This window comes from Parus major, chromosome 2 (genome assembly GCF_001522545.3).
Source record: "Parus major isolate Abel chromosome 2, Parus_major1.1, whole genome shotgun sequence".
NCBI lineage: Eukaryota > Metazoa > Chordata > Aves > Passeriformes > Paridae > Parus > Parus major.
In genome coordinates, this window is record NC_031769.1 from 145853153 (window position 1) to 145864338 (window position 11186).

Genomic DNA, 11186 nt, shown 5'->3' on the forward strand with positions numbered 1-11186 from the left:
TCCACAATTTTTTATTGGAATGACAGAACCTGTCCCTAAATGCAGACAACACAATAAGAACATCAATAAATTGGGAGTCATTTTCCACTTAAGTCTGTATAACATGAAAGACACTGACGAAATCTTAAATTACAGAAAATAATGGCTAGTGACAGAATTCTTCTTAGGCATCGTGGATTTATTCCCAGAAAGCATTAAGCCTATGGGAAAGATTACATTATTATTACATTATTATACATTACATTTATTATTACATTACTTCTTTATCACTAGTTCCCATTCTTCCAAAATTCCAAAAGAATTAATTTCTACTGTCAAAGAAAGCATCAGTGTGAACAAGGTGAGAGGCCTTTCCCCAAATTCAGGTGATTAGATGAAGGACATTAGCAAAAGCATTGTTGAGCCTTAAATATAGAGTTGAATATAAAGCAATCCCTGAGTAAACCCTGAATACCCAGCCATAGGGAAAATCACTTATTTATATCAACAAGTTATCTCGTTAAAAGTTTGACATTTGGGACCCTGCAGCACAGGGGGAGGCACTGAACTAGACATGCCTGCCATGTTTTGTGCATGGTCACCAAAGGGAGCTGTATTTCCAGTGTTTCACTCTCAAACTTTCACTGGAGTGGCACCACTGATGGGGAATTAGCTCAAATGGCAGAGTGCTGGCTTAGCATGAGAGAGGCAGCAGGATCCATGCCCACACTCCCCAGTGCTTTCAGAATTTATTTCATTATAAACCAGATGGCAGCATTTGAAATTATTCTGAGGTGAGCTCAGTTGGCCAGAGCCTGGTGCTGACAGCACCAAGGTCGTGGGTTAGATTCCAGTATGGGCCATTCATGTAAGAGCTGGGCTCGATGATCCTTCCAGCTCAGATATTCTGTGACCATTAATAAGAAATAAGCATCACATTTCTCCTTTCTCCTAGAAAATAACAGCACAAACTTCTGAAAATTCGTCCCTGGTATCTAACACTTTGCAAGCTCCTTCTGCAATTTTTAGCTTTTAATTCCCATTCCTCTCACTTTCTGTGATTTTGTGTTCCAGGGGATAAAATTCAGAGTGTTTTGTGATTCAGCTTGACTTCTCCAAGAAGGCCACAAGCTTGTCTTTTTTGATAAATCATAAGCTAAAAAGAGCCATCTTCTGTAAAAGAAAATGTTTCTCAAGTCCTAGCACTTGTGAAAATGCTGCTTAGCTGTGAATTAGGTGCTTTAGATGATTATTAACCCAATAATCATTCAAATTCTTGGGAAAAAGACTCTGCTCTTGACTGCAGGCAACACACTTGAGACAGCAGCAATTCCAGAAACATGAAATGCTGATCACTGACCCTCCTTAAAACCCTGCAGGACAGCAGGGACCTAGTGTAAAACCTACAAGACCCTTTCAGTCACTTGTCCACCTACTCAGGAGTCTGGGTGCTGCTCTTGCCATTGTTTCATCTCCCAAGCAAAGTGAAAACCTACCAAGATGGAGTTAAGAGAGCTAGGCAATGAAGAAAAAATGCAGACAGGTGGTGAGACAAATAGGGTTATAACCAGACTTGTCACCTGTCACCTCTAAAATGCCATTTTTTTCAGATGGGAATGGGAACTTGGGTGGATTTCAGATGAAGTTGTGGATCCCCATCCATGGAAGTGTACAAGGACAGGCTGGATGGGGTTTGGAGCAACTTGGACTAGGAAGAGGTGTCCCTGACCATGGCAGGGTGTGGGAACAAGATGATCTTTGAGGTTTCCTCCAACCCAAACCATTCTGTGATTTCTATGGTTTATTTTGTATAAAATTACTGTGGCAGAGCCAGGATGAAGCTCAGTTTAGCTGTCCAAGTCTTGCACCAAAAGCAAGGCCTTCCTGTCCCACGTTATCTCAGCTGGGACAAGAGCAAAGGGTTCCCTGTTTACCAGACTTGATCCCCATGTGGAAATACCCTGTAATAGACGGTATTTCACTAATCCCACGAGCATACAGCATTAAAGGTCCAAAGGAGCTAATAACCTCCTCAAATCTCCCATTCTTCCTGATGGTATTGAAGGAGAAAAACTCTCCTATGAGCTTTGCAGCCCTCCAGTTCAGCATCATGTCACAGAACAGAGAAGGGATTAGCACTTATCGTCTGATCGGGCAAACATGTTAGCCAAACAAGAAGGGCTGGTAATGAGGCAGAAAAGCTGTTTGCACAATGGCACAGATCCTCCCACCTAGGCATGAATCAAGAGTATTCATAATACTGCTATTTAATTGAGAGACTCCATAGATAAAGGCCAATTTTTAATTGAGACACTCGAGTAGATTAAGGCCAAGTTTTTGCAGACAGCATAGGACTGACAAAAGAAAAAATCCATGCTCTGTGGAGCTTCTTAATGATGAATCAGAATTAATAAACCTTGTCCTGTTTGTAACAGGAATAAATGAAATGATCATTTATGCAAGTGTCCATATCACAGGAAATTGTTGCCTGCCATGTTCCAGCAATTATTTGGGTTTCAATGGAGGAGAAACATTGGCTTTGTGTCAGAATTGTCTTAAAGTTGCACTAAATCAACCCAAGGGCTGGTATTCCCCACACCCTGCCAGGATTACACAGGAGTGTAATCCCTCCTGTGCCATGGGCCCTGGTCAGGAGAGAGAAGAGGTTTTTAAAGATAATGTGCAGTCAAACAGCTTTATGCTTCATCATCTTTACATGTGTCTGACACTCAGCTATGTGACATCAATGTCACATCATGCATATCCTGAAAGATCTTAAAGCTGATACCTGGGATAAAATAGTCACATCACCCCTCTACAGCTATTCCAGAACCTCCTGCTCACACAAAATGCTTTTTTAATTACTGCAAAACTTTTCAATATATTGACAGAGATGCCACTGATATTGGGGTCAGCAGCCATGGCCACTCCAGGCTGCTGTGGGGAACCACTCCTGCCCAGACTCTGCTGTGCCTTATGGAAATTATGAGGTTTCATCTGACCAAATACAGAGATTTACAGTGTAGCTGTCTATATCTGAGTAAACCACCTTCCAGCCCTCTATAATCCATAAAGATGAACAGACACTTCTAGGGAGTAATTTATATCAAACAGGTCAGATGAATTACCCCGGAAAACTTTGTATTATTCCCACCATTTTAAGGCAGCAAGGGATGGCTGGCTGAAAATGAGGATCAAAAACAGACATCTGAAACTAGAGAGGTGACCCAGCATGAGATCTTGGGCAGGAAAGGCCCATCTCCACACACACTCAGCCTCTCTGCTTGAGACAGACAGACCCAAAAGAGGTACACAAACACCACACAAACCAGTGGCACAGCCTTTTGTCCCATGTTATATCCATCCATGCCATGGGCCATTGCAATTATTTAAGGGAATTGAGCCCATGATATGATGCATCTGCAAATTATTAATGAAGAGAAGTACAAAGGCATATAGCTAAGGGAAAAACTGACACTGGTTAAATCAGAATTATTCCTGCTTACTTCTGGTGGGATTTTTCTTGATCTGTTTTGTTTGGGCTTGTGGATTCTTTTTTCTTTTTGTTTGTTTGGGTTTTGTTTTTGTTTTTTCTTTTTTGTTTGGTTTTCTGTTTTTTGTTGTTGGTTTGGTTTTTGTTGGTTTTTTGGGTTTGGTTTTTTTTTTTCTTCTGAATCCTGAAGACCTACAAATCTGCCAGCAACTCTTTCAACTGGGGGAAAGATTTCCCAGAACTCTCCTAAACTCAGTGCACCTTCTGTGGCTTCCTTGGCTGGGCAGGACCTGCCTTAGAGGTTATTGCCTTCAAAAACACTCTGGGAGAGACACAGGGAGCAGAACCATAGACATGGAAATGGGAAGAAATTGAAACAAGTTGTTTATCATACCAGAGGAATCTGGTACAAGGGTACTTCATGCTTTATCTGTTTTCCTATGTGTTATCAGTCTTAGCTCAGAAAACTGCTGAAGGAAACCAACAGGTCTTTGACTTCCCTGTGTCACCACATCCAAAATTAGCAACTTAATTTTGTAGCCCACTCCTAACTGCCATAGCCTGCCTGGGGTCATGGCCCATAGTCTGGGAACAGCTGCTAAGAGAAGTGAAAAGGATGCAAAGTGAAGAAAATATGGCAGTAGAAATATGTACTGCAAAGGAGAAAAAAAATCAAAGGCAGCAATAAAAATAAATTAAAGCAGAATAGAAAATTTAAAAGAATAAAAAAGTAGTCAAATATATACAAATAGCTTGAGTTCAAACTGAACAGAAAATATACTCAGTAATAAACCCAAGGAATGGCAAAGAAAGAAGATAATATAAGACCAGTTGTAAACTGTTTTAATTTCAGGAATCAATCATAAAAGTACTTATCCATATAATTAAGAAAAGCCTCCAGGAAACATAAAAAACACTCCCAGAAACACTTTAGAGGTGGGACCATAACTAAACAGCAAAGCAGGACAAGGGAAATTGCCATGGAACAAATCAAGGTGGTTTATGAAATATCAGACTTGAACAAGGATCGTCAACCCATCTGTTAGGAATGAGCAGCTCACTCCTGCCCCAGCCCCCCAGGGAAGCTGAACGGATTTATTATCTATGTTAGAGCACTGTCCTTTACAAAAGAAATGTGGTTTTTATTTCTTCTTGCTGCAGGAGCATGAAGTCACTGTCCATTGCAGAGCTACACCACCAGGTCCTGTGTTCAGAGTGAGCATCCTGGGCTGTTCTGCTGCAGATCATGGAAATGAGACAGATCTGAGCTTTGTCAGTGCTCACACAGGAACAGAAGAATTCCAGGTGCTACAGAAGAGCTGTGCCTTGCTGTCTCCTCGCTAGTGCTGAATTAATTTCCTAGTCAGAATTTAATATCAGTGTGCTTGACTGCCCTGTCTAGACCTAGTCAGTGGGGTTTGCTGCAGATTTTCTGGTATATTTTGCAAAGATAAGCCCTGGAAAACATTTTTTTACCAAGCATTACAATGGACTGAAAAGCATGTGTTCCTTTCCTTGTAGATTCATTAAGGTATTTAACTTACTGTGAGGAAAACCAGACCTGCCACTGAAATGGATAAAGGTTTTTGGGAATGCCCAGTACAAGAAGTCCTGTAAAATAAGTATCAGCTGTTGTTTCATTCGTGAGCCTCATTGGCAACCAAGACAGTCCACACAGATTATTTGTAGCCTTTATCTGCTGGTGAAATTGGAATTAGTGAAGTTCTGTCATACAAGAGGTAATTAGTTTTACACTAAGCATGGAGCCAACAGAAATCACACAGTACCTCTAAACTCTACAGCTCAAAGAAAATCTTTGCAATCAATATGCAGAATAATTCTTCCTAGGGAAATCAGTGTTAACCAGGTTGCTCTGGAAGGAAACACCTGGGTGCTGACAATGGGCACATACCTCAACATGGTTAAGCACTGAAAAAATTGCCGTTGGGCAATAAATAGTCAAACCACAACCAAGTGTTGGCTAAGCTTACAAAGACCATCCATCCAAAAATATTTAAATCTGTCAATGGTTTAAACCTGCCCTCAAACGTGAACTGAAATATGGCAGTTTTGACATCTCTTATTAAAATCACTTAAGAATCAATATTCAGGACATAACAATAATCAAATCAAGTTGCTTAAACTAAACTCAAGGGATCCTTCTGTTCTGCAAAGAATCAAAGATTAATTTTTAAGGAACTGAATCAATGCAAAGTAAATAGATTCTGATGAGCTGGAGAAGGATAACTTACATCTACTGCATAGTAGATGAGCTCTGTGATAACAGCACTCCCTGAGCAGAGGGAATATACACCACTGCATAATCAGCACTGACAGCACTTGCAAAACATGACCCATAACTCGCTTTCATTCATTCCTAGTGAATAATCAAGGCTAACAGAGCTTGGAGAAGTTTTGTGGCACGTGATCAGATCAGGTCCAGGTTTGGCAGTTTTTTGCCAGCTCTGCAGCCCCACACACCCTGGGGTGGGGTTTGTGACTCCTCAGTGGGATCCCAGGACAGGCTGCTTTGCTTCTTTTTTTGTAGAGCAAGAGTTTGCAAGTGAGTGCCAGAGCAGGTACCTGCCCAGTCTTTACTGCTGGATTTCCTCTATACTGGGAAAGAAATGGGAAGTTTTTAGAGAGAGTTCATTCTGCTTTACAGAAAGAAGTCTTCTAAATCTAACATCCTTGATCGTGGACACAAAGATAGCAGGTGTTTGCCATGAAAAACTCAATGTAATAAAGAATGGCAACACAGCCCACTTTGATCTCCTAAACAAACCTTTTTCATTTTTTAGTTTGCAGCTAGCTGCACAAGGAATCAAAAGCTATCTCACTACTTGCATAGCCTGATTTGTGAAATGAATTGTCCACCAAAACAACATATCAGTTGCATATCAATAATGGTTATTAGAGAGAAGGGTGGTTTCTTTTTTTCCCCACTCCAGATATAATCTCTATAACACAAGTCCCTGGCAGGTCATGCTCCCACCTACTGCTAATATTGACACAGTTCTCTCAGGGCAATAATAGCGTGTGCACACTTTTTCTTTCCTAGGTGAAATAGGAGTTATTCAATTGATCTTTTAGTGATAAAAAACAAAAAAAAAAGTTATGAAAAATAAATATTATCAATCCGCCAATCCGCTCACATCCTCATATTCAGACTAGGAAGGAATAAGCATCTTGTCCCACAAGCAGAGCTCATGTTTCATGGCTCACATTCACATGATAATTTTTTTCAGCCTAGTTGGTGGAGCTGGACATCAGGAGTAAAACAGGGAGAAGAAATCAGGGCATGCCCTCCCACCCCTGGTCCCCAGCTCCTGTGCTGTGATTGCCAGCCCAGGGTTTGTAATTGCTGATCACAACACCCATGGCAGCCTCCACCATCAGGGGCAAAGGAGATCAAAGGAAAAGTCCTGAGACAGAAAACAAGGGTTGTAGGGATCTTGGTGCTCCATTATTATCTGAAGACCTGAGAGGAGGCTTCTTCTCCCAGGTGACAGGAATAGGACAAGAGGAAATGGCCTCAAGGTACACCTGGGGAGGTTTAGATTGGAGATTATGAAGGATTTCTTCACTGAAAGGCATTCAGGCATTGGAAGAGGCTGCCCAGGGAAGCTGTGGAGTCACCATCCCTGCAGGTATTTAAAATGCATGTGGCACCTGGGGACAGGGTTTAGTGGTAGACATGACAGTGCTGGGTTAATGGCTGGACTTTATGGTCTTAGAGGTCTTTTCCAAAATAAACTGTTCTATTATTCTCTGATTCTATACTTTTCAATAAATCAGCTCCAGCTAGTTTCTCTTCACCATTCACATTCTAGAAATCTTGCCAATTTTTAGAGAATATACTATTCAATTAATAAGAAATCAGGATGCTTTGAACTTATATAAATCTTCTGATTTGTTTAGGCTATTTTTAGGAACTTAAGGTCACAATTCATGTAAAACCTCCTTCTAACATTATCTCTTATTCACAGCTGGAAGAACTGACTGTTCACAGATTCAGTGACTTGCCAAAAGCTGCCAGTGCAACATCCTCAGTATATAGCTCCTGACTTCACTTCAGTCAGCTGCAATTTTAAGGGAAAAATCCTTGACTTCACCTGTAATTTACTGACACCTGATGACATTTATTAGTGAAGAACATTAAGACTAAGATCTCCTCTCCACTGAAAAAAAAAAACCTCAAAACCTGGCAGTATATTTTAAACAAAATTTGAAATTAAAAACTGTAAAATAAATGTTATGATTATTGACTTGCATTATTGATTTGAGTTTTCATACTTGCTTGCAAAGGAGAATGAAAGTCTGAGTGTACCTTGAGCAAATTATTTCAAGACTTAAGACCTGCAAGTCTTCCCAAAGGCACAACAGGAGATCTTTGCAGAAGTTTCTTTCTGCAGAAGACATTCCTGTGCTTGGCTCCGCTCACAGAGCTGGGACAGCCATCTCAGCCAACCTTTGCTCCTGCCAGCTTCAGAAGCCTGATGTGATTTCCACTGAAAGGGATCACTAAACTTCCAGCAGCAACTGGAAGAAGCTTCCAGGAAAACACCAAATAAAATGAAGCACATGATGAAGAAAATTGCCAGAATCAGTTTGTGTCCAAAGAGGACTAATTTTCAACATGTCCATTTTCCTGTATTTTTCCTACTGCACCTACATATGCTACAAGAATTTAAAAAAAAATAAAAATGCTCCCAGTTCCTCAATTACAGTTCAGTGATTTCTGTAGATGCTGTCTCCCCCTTTCCTCACTCCCCAAACTTGAGCTCTCAAACTCCAAGACATCTTTGTAACAGTTGGTAGTGCCGAATACAAAGTGAGCAGCACCCAGTGAGGACCCAACATTCCTGTTTTTAGACTCACCCAGCCATGGAAAGACCTGCAGGAATTAGTCTTCTCTAAAGAGGCAGTTTAAAACAAAAATGCTCTACTACATTTCCTTGCAATGGAAAAGAGGGTTGGGAAGCATGGAAGGAGATATTTCAGTGTAATAGGAGACAATACATTACTTAAGTAATTCTTACATTACTTAAGAATGTAAGATTTACATTCTTACAGTCATGTAAGAATGACTGGGGAATTTGGCATTGTCTGAAGAGCTGAAATAGCCCAGTACAACATGTATCATTCAGGTGTGGTGGTACAGACAAGATGTTGATACAATATAAGATTTTTTTTTAAAGGTTTTGCTCCTCATTGTAGGAAATGGGAAGAATTCAAGAATGGTCTTTAAACAGGAGGAATTGTGATCACCCAGCAGTGATTAATCAAAACAAGTATTAGAAGAAAGCATTACAATATGACAAATTGAAATAACCTTTGAAACCAAGATAATTATGTAACAAATCTCAGGAATATATTTTAGCAAGAAAGCTCTCACATGCTGGAAACAAAAGCACTCTTTTAGTCCTATTATTTTCAGTATCATCATTTGCAGAATCAAAAGCTAGCCCTGGCATGTAGCAAATATGTTTGCCTTAAAATTGCATGAAATGCAAGAAGAAAAGACTTATGTATATGTATAGGTGCTATAGACATATTCACCCACACATTGTCTGGGGCTCTGAGCTCATAAAAACCTTCCCACAGACCAAAAAAATTAACTAATCCTTCCACCTCATTCTTCCTCTGTTAGGTCCCCACTGGGGAGGTTTTCTTCCACTGTAGTAACATGAGTCAGAGTAACATGAGTCAGACAGATACTTCCCCTGCAATGAGTCCTCTATCAGATGTGCTATTCCAACCCAAAGACTCATTCATGGCACAGGTCTCATTCAAATTCAAGAGACAATCCCTCAAATAAGAGACAATATTATTTTCTCTTAAAATGAACAAGATTTGGCCCCAAACTGATCTCCTGGGAGAGAGAGGCAATGTCATCTGCTGGCTTAAAAGTCAAAATACCTGGTTTTCTTCCTTTGCTCCACAATGTGTTGAGGAGTGTCTTTCTGCAAGTTACTTGGAGTAATTCTCCACAAAACCAGATGACATTCATCAGTTGGTGGGCTGCCCATTCCTAAGCTCAGAATTGGACTCTTCTCCATTTCACCAGAAAGGATGACAAAACATCCAAAACTGCCTCTTATTAGAAGCAGTAGAACACAATGCACTTATTGAGGATGCACAGTGAATCTAACACACATACCCAGGAGTTTCTTTTGCAATAATATTCTATAAACACTTCACTGATATAAAGTCTATCTTCCTGTATTTGGTATGTCTAAGTGGAAGTTACTCAGGACACTGTCCCAGCTGTCCAGACAATAGTATTTTTATATTCAGAATAGCATCTTAATGGAAAATGTGTATGATAGTTGGTAGGATTGAGAATTTAGTTAAAACTACTAAACTACTAAATATACTAAAGGTCTACTCTTTAAGAAAAAAAAGTCATATAATTTGAAGTGGAATAAACCTTGCAATTGCCTGCCTGACCTATTTGGCAACACTTCTCCCTATTATTTTATCAATTAGTATCCATACAAACTCCCCCAAAACAGATGTCTAAACAGTCATTCATCAAAGACAAAAAGGAGATTCAGGCATGCACCTAAAATAATTCTGGTTGCTAATTGAGCATATTGAGTAACACAGATACATTTGCAGGTGCATCTTCCTGAGAATGATCCCATTAGTGTCCACACTGCACAGATGGGCTGTGTTATTTTAAGGTTTTAATCAAAATACATGCAAACAGGCACAGCACCATGTGCATGCTAATGCTGTGAAGTGTCAGCAGTCACTACATTCTTTCAAGAACTCTAGCTATGTAAAAACTTAGAAGAGAAGGAACTGATGAATTAGGCACTTTAGAGGAAGGCTTAGAGGTTACAGCTAAAAGGTGACACACAGCAATTCATAATAAATGTGGAGAAAACATCTTGTTAACACGGCAGTGTATTCCCACATACTGACAGGAACCGCATCAACACAAAGACAGAATACAAGAAGGTGTAAGGTCATCAAACTGCCAAGGTATTTATATTAGAAGAACCAACCCTGAAAGCAGTGATTATAGTGTAATCTTGACATCTGTCAGCCTCCTGTCAATGGCTCTCCTCAGTGAAGGCATTACACATCCCTCAGCCACTGCTTTATCGCCTGCAGTGAAGTTTTCTGCATCTGCTACTCCCAGTTTGAGGGCACACCAGATCTGATTCAGGTGAGCAACTCACCTAGCAGATTCTGGTCTTTGTTAATTAAATGAGAAATAAATAAATGCATCTTGAGAATAATGGAACACAGTTCCTCCTATATTTCATTTGTAAAAGACAGACCCTGTTCCTGCATGTTTGCATAGCTAGGAAAAAAAAAATAAAAAATTAGTCCTCTAAATTTGATACTCCTCCCTGCTGGGGGGGAGGAGATGAAAATAAGACATAGCAGAGGTTGTGTTCAGTTACAGTGCCCCGGGTGCCAGGTTTGCAAACCCAACAATGTCCTCTTACCTGCACAGACACGGCACCACCTGAAGCGGTACCTGGAGCCCGGCTCCTGACCCGGGTGCGCCCTGCGGAGCGGCCAGCTGGGATGGATGGGGCGGTGATGGGCGAGCACAGACAGACACACGGACACAGGACACGGACAGACACACTGCCCCGAGCCCCGCTGCGCGCACACACGCTCACAGGGACATGTCAGTGATGGGGACAGGCAAAACGCTGCATCCCCTGTGCACCCACCCCTGGAGGAAGAG

At 40.8% G+C, this 11186-nt stretch overlaps 1 protein-coding gene across 1 annotated transcript in view; it reads right to left on the reverse strand.

Annotated features, from left to right (window-relative positions):
* COL22A1 (collagen type XXII alpha 1 chain) overlaps window positions 1–11180 on the reverse strand; it is a 227247-nt gene extending 216067 nt beyond the window's left edge. Inside the window, exon 1 of the mRNA XM_015620160.2 lies at window positions 10939–11180. The gene's annotated coding sequence lies outside the window, so the exon portion shown is untranslated. The remainder of the gene's footprint in view (window positions 1–10938) is intronic.
* Window positions 11181–11186: the final 6 nt, after the last annotated feature.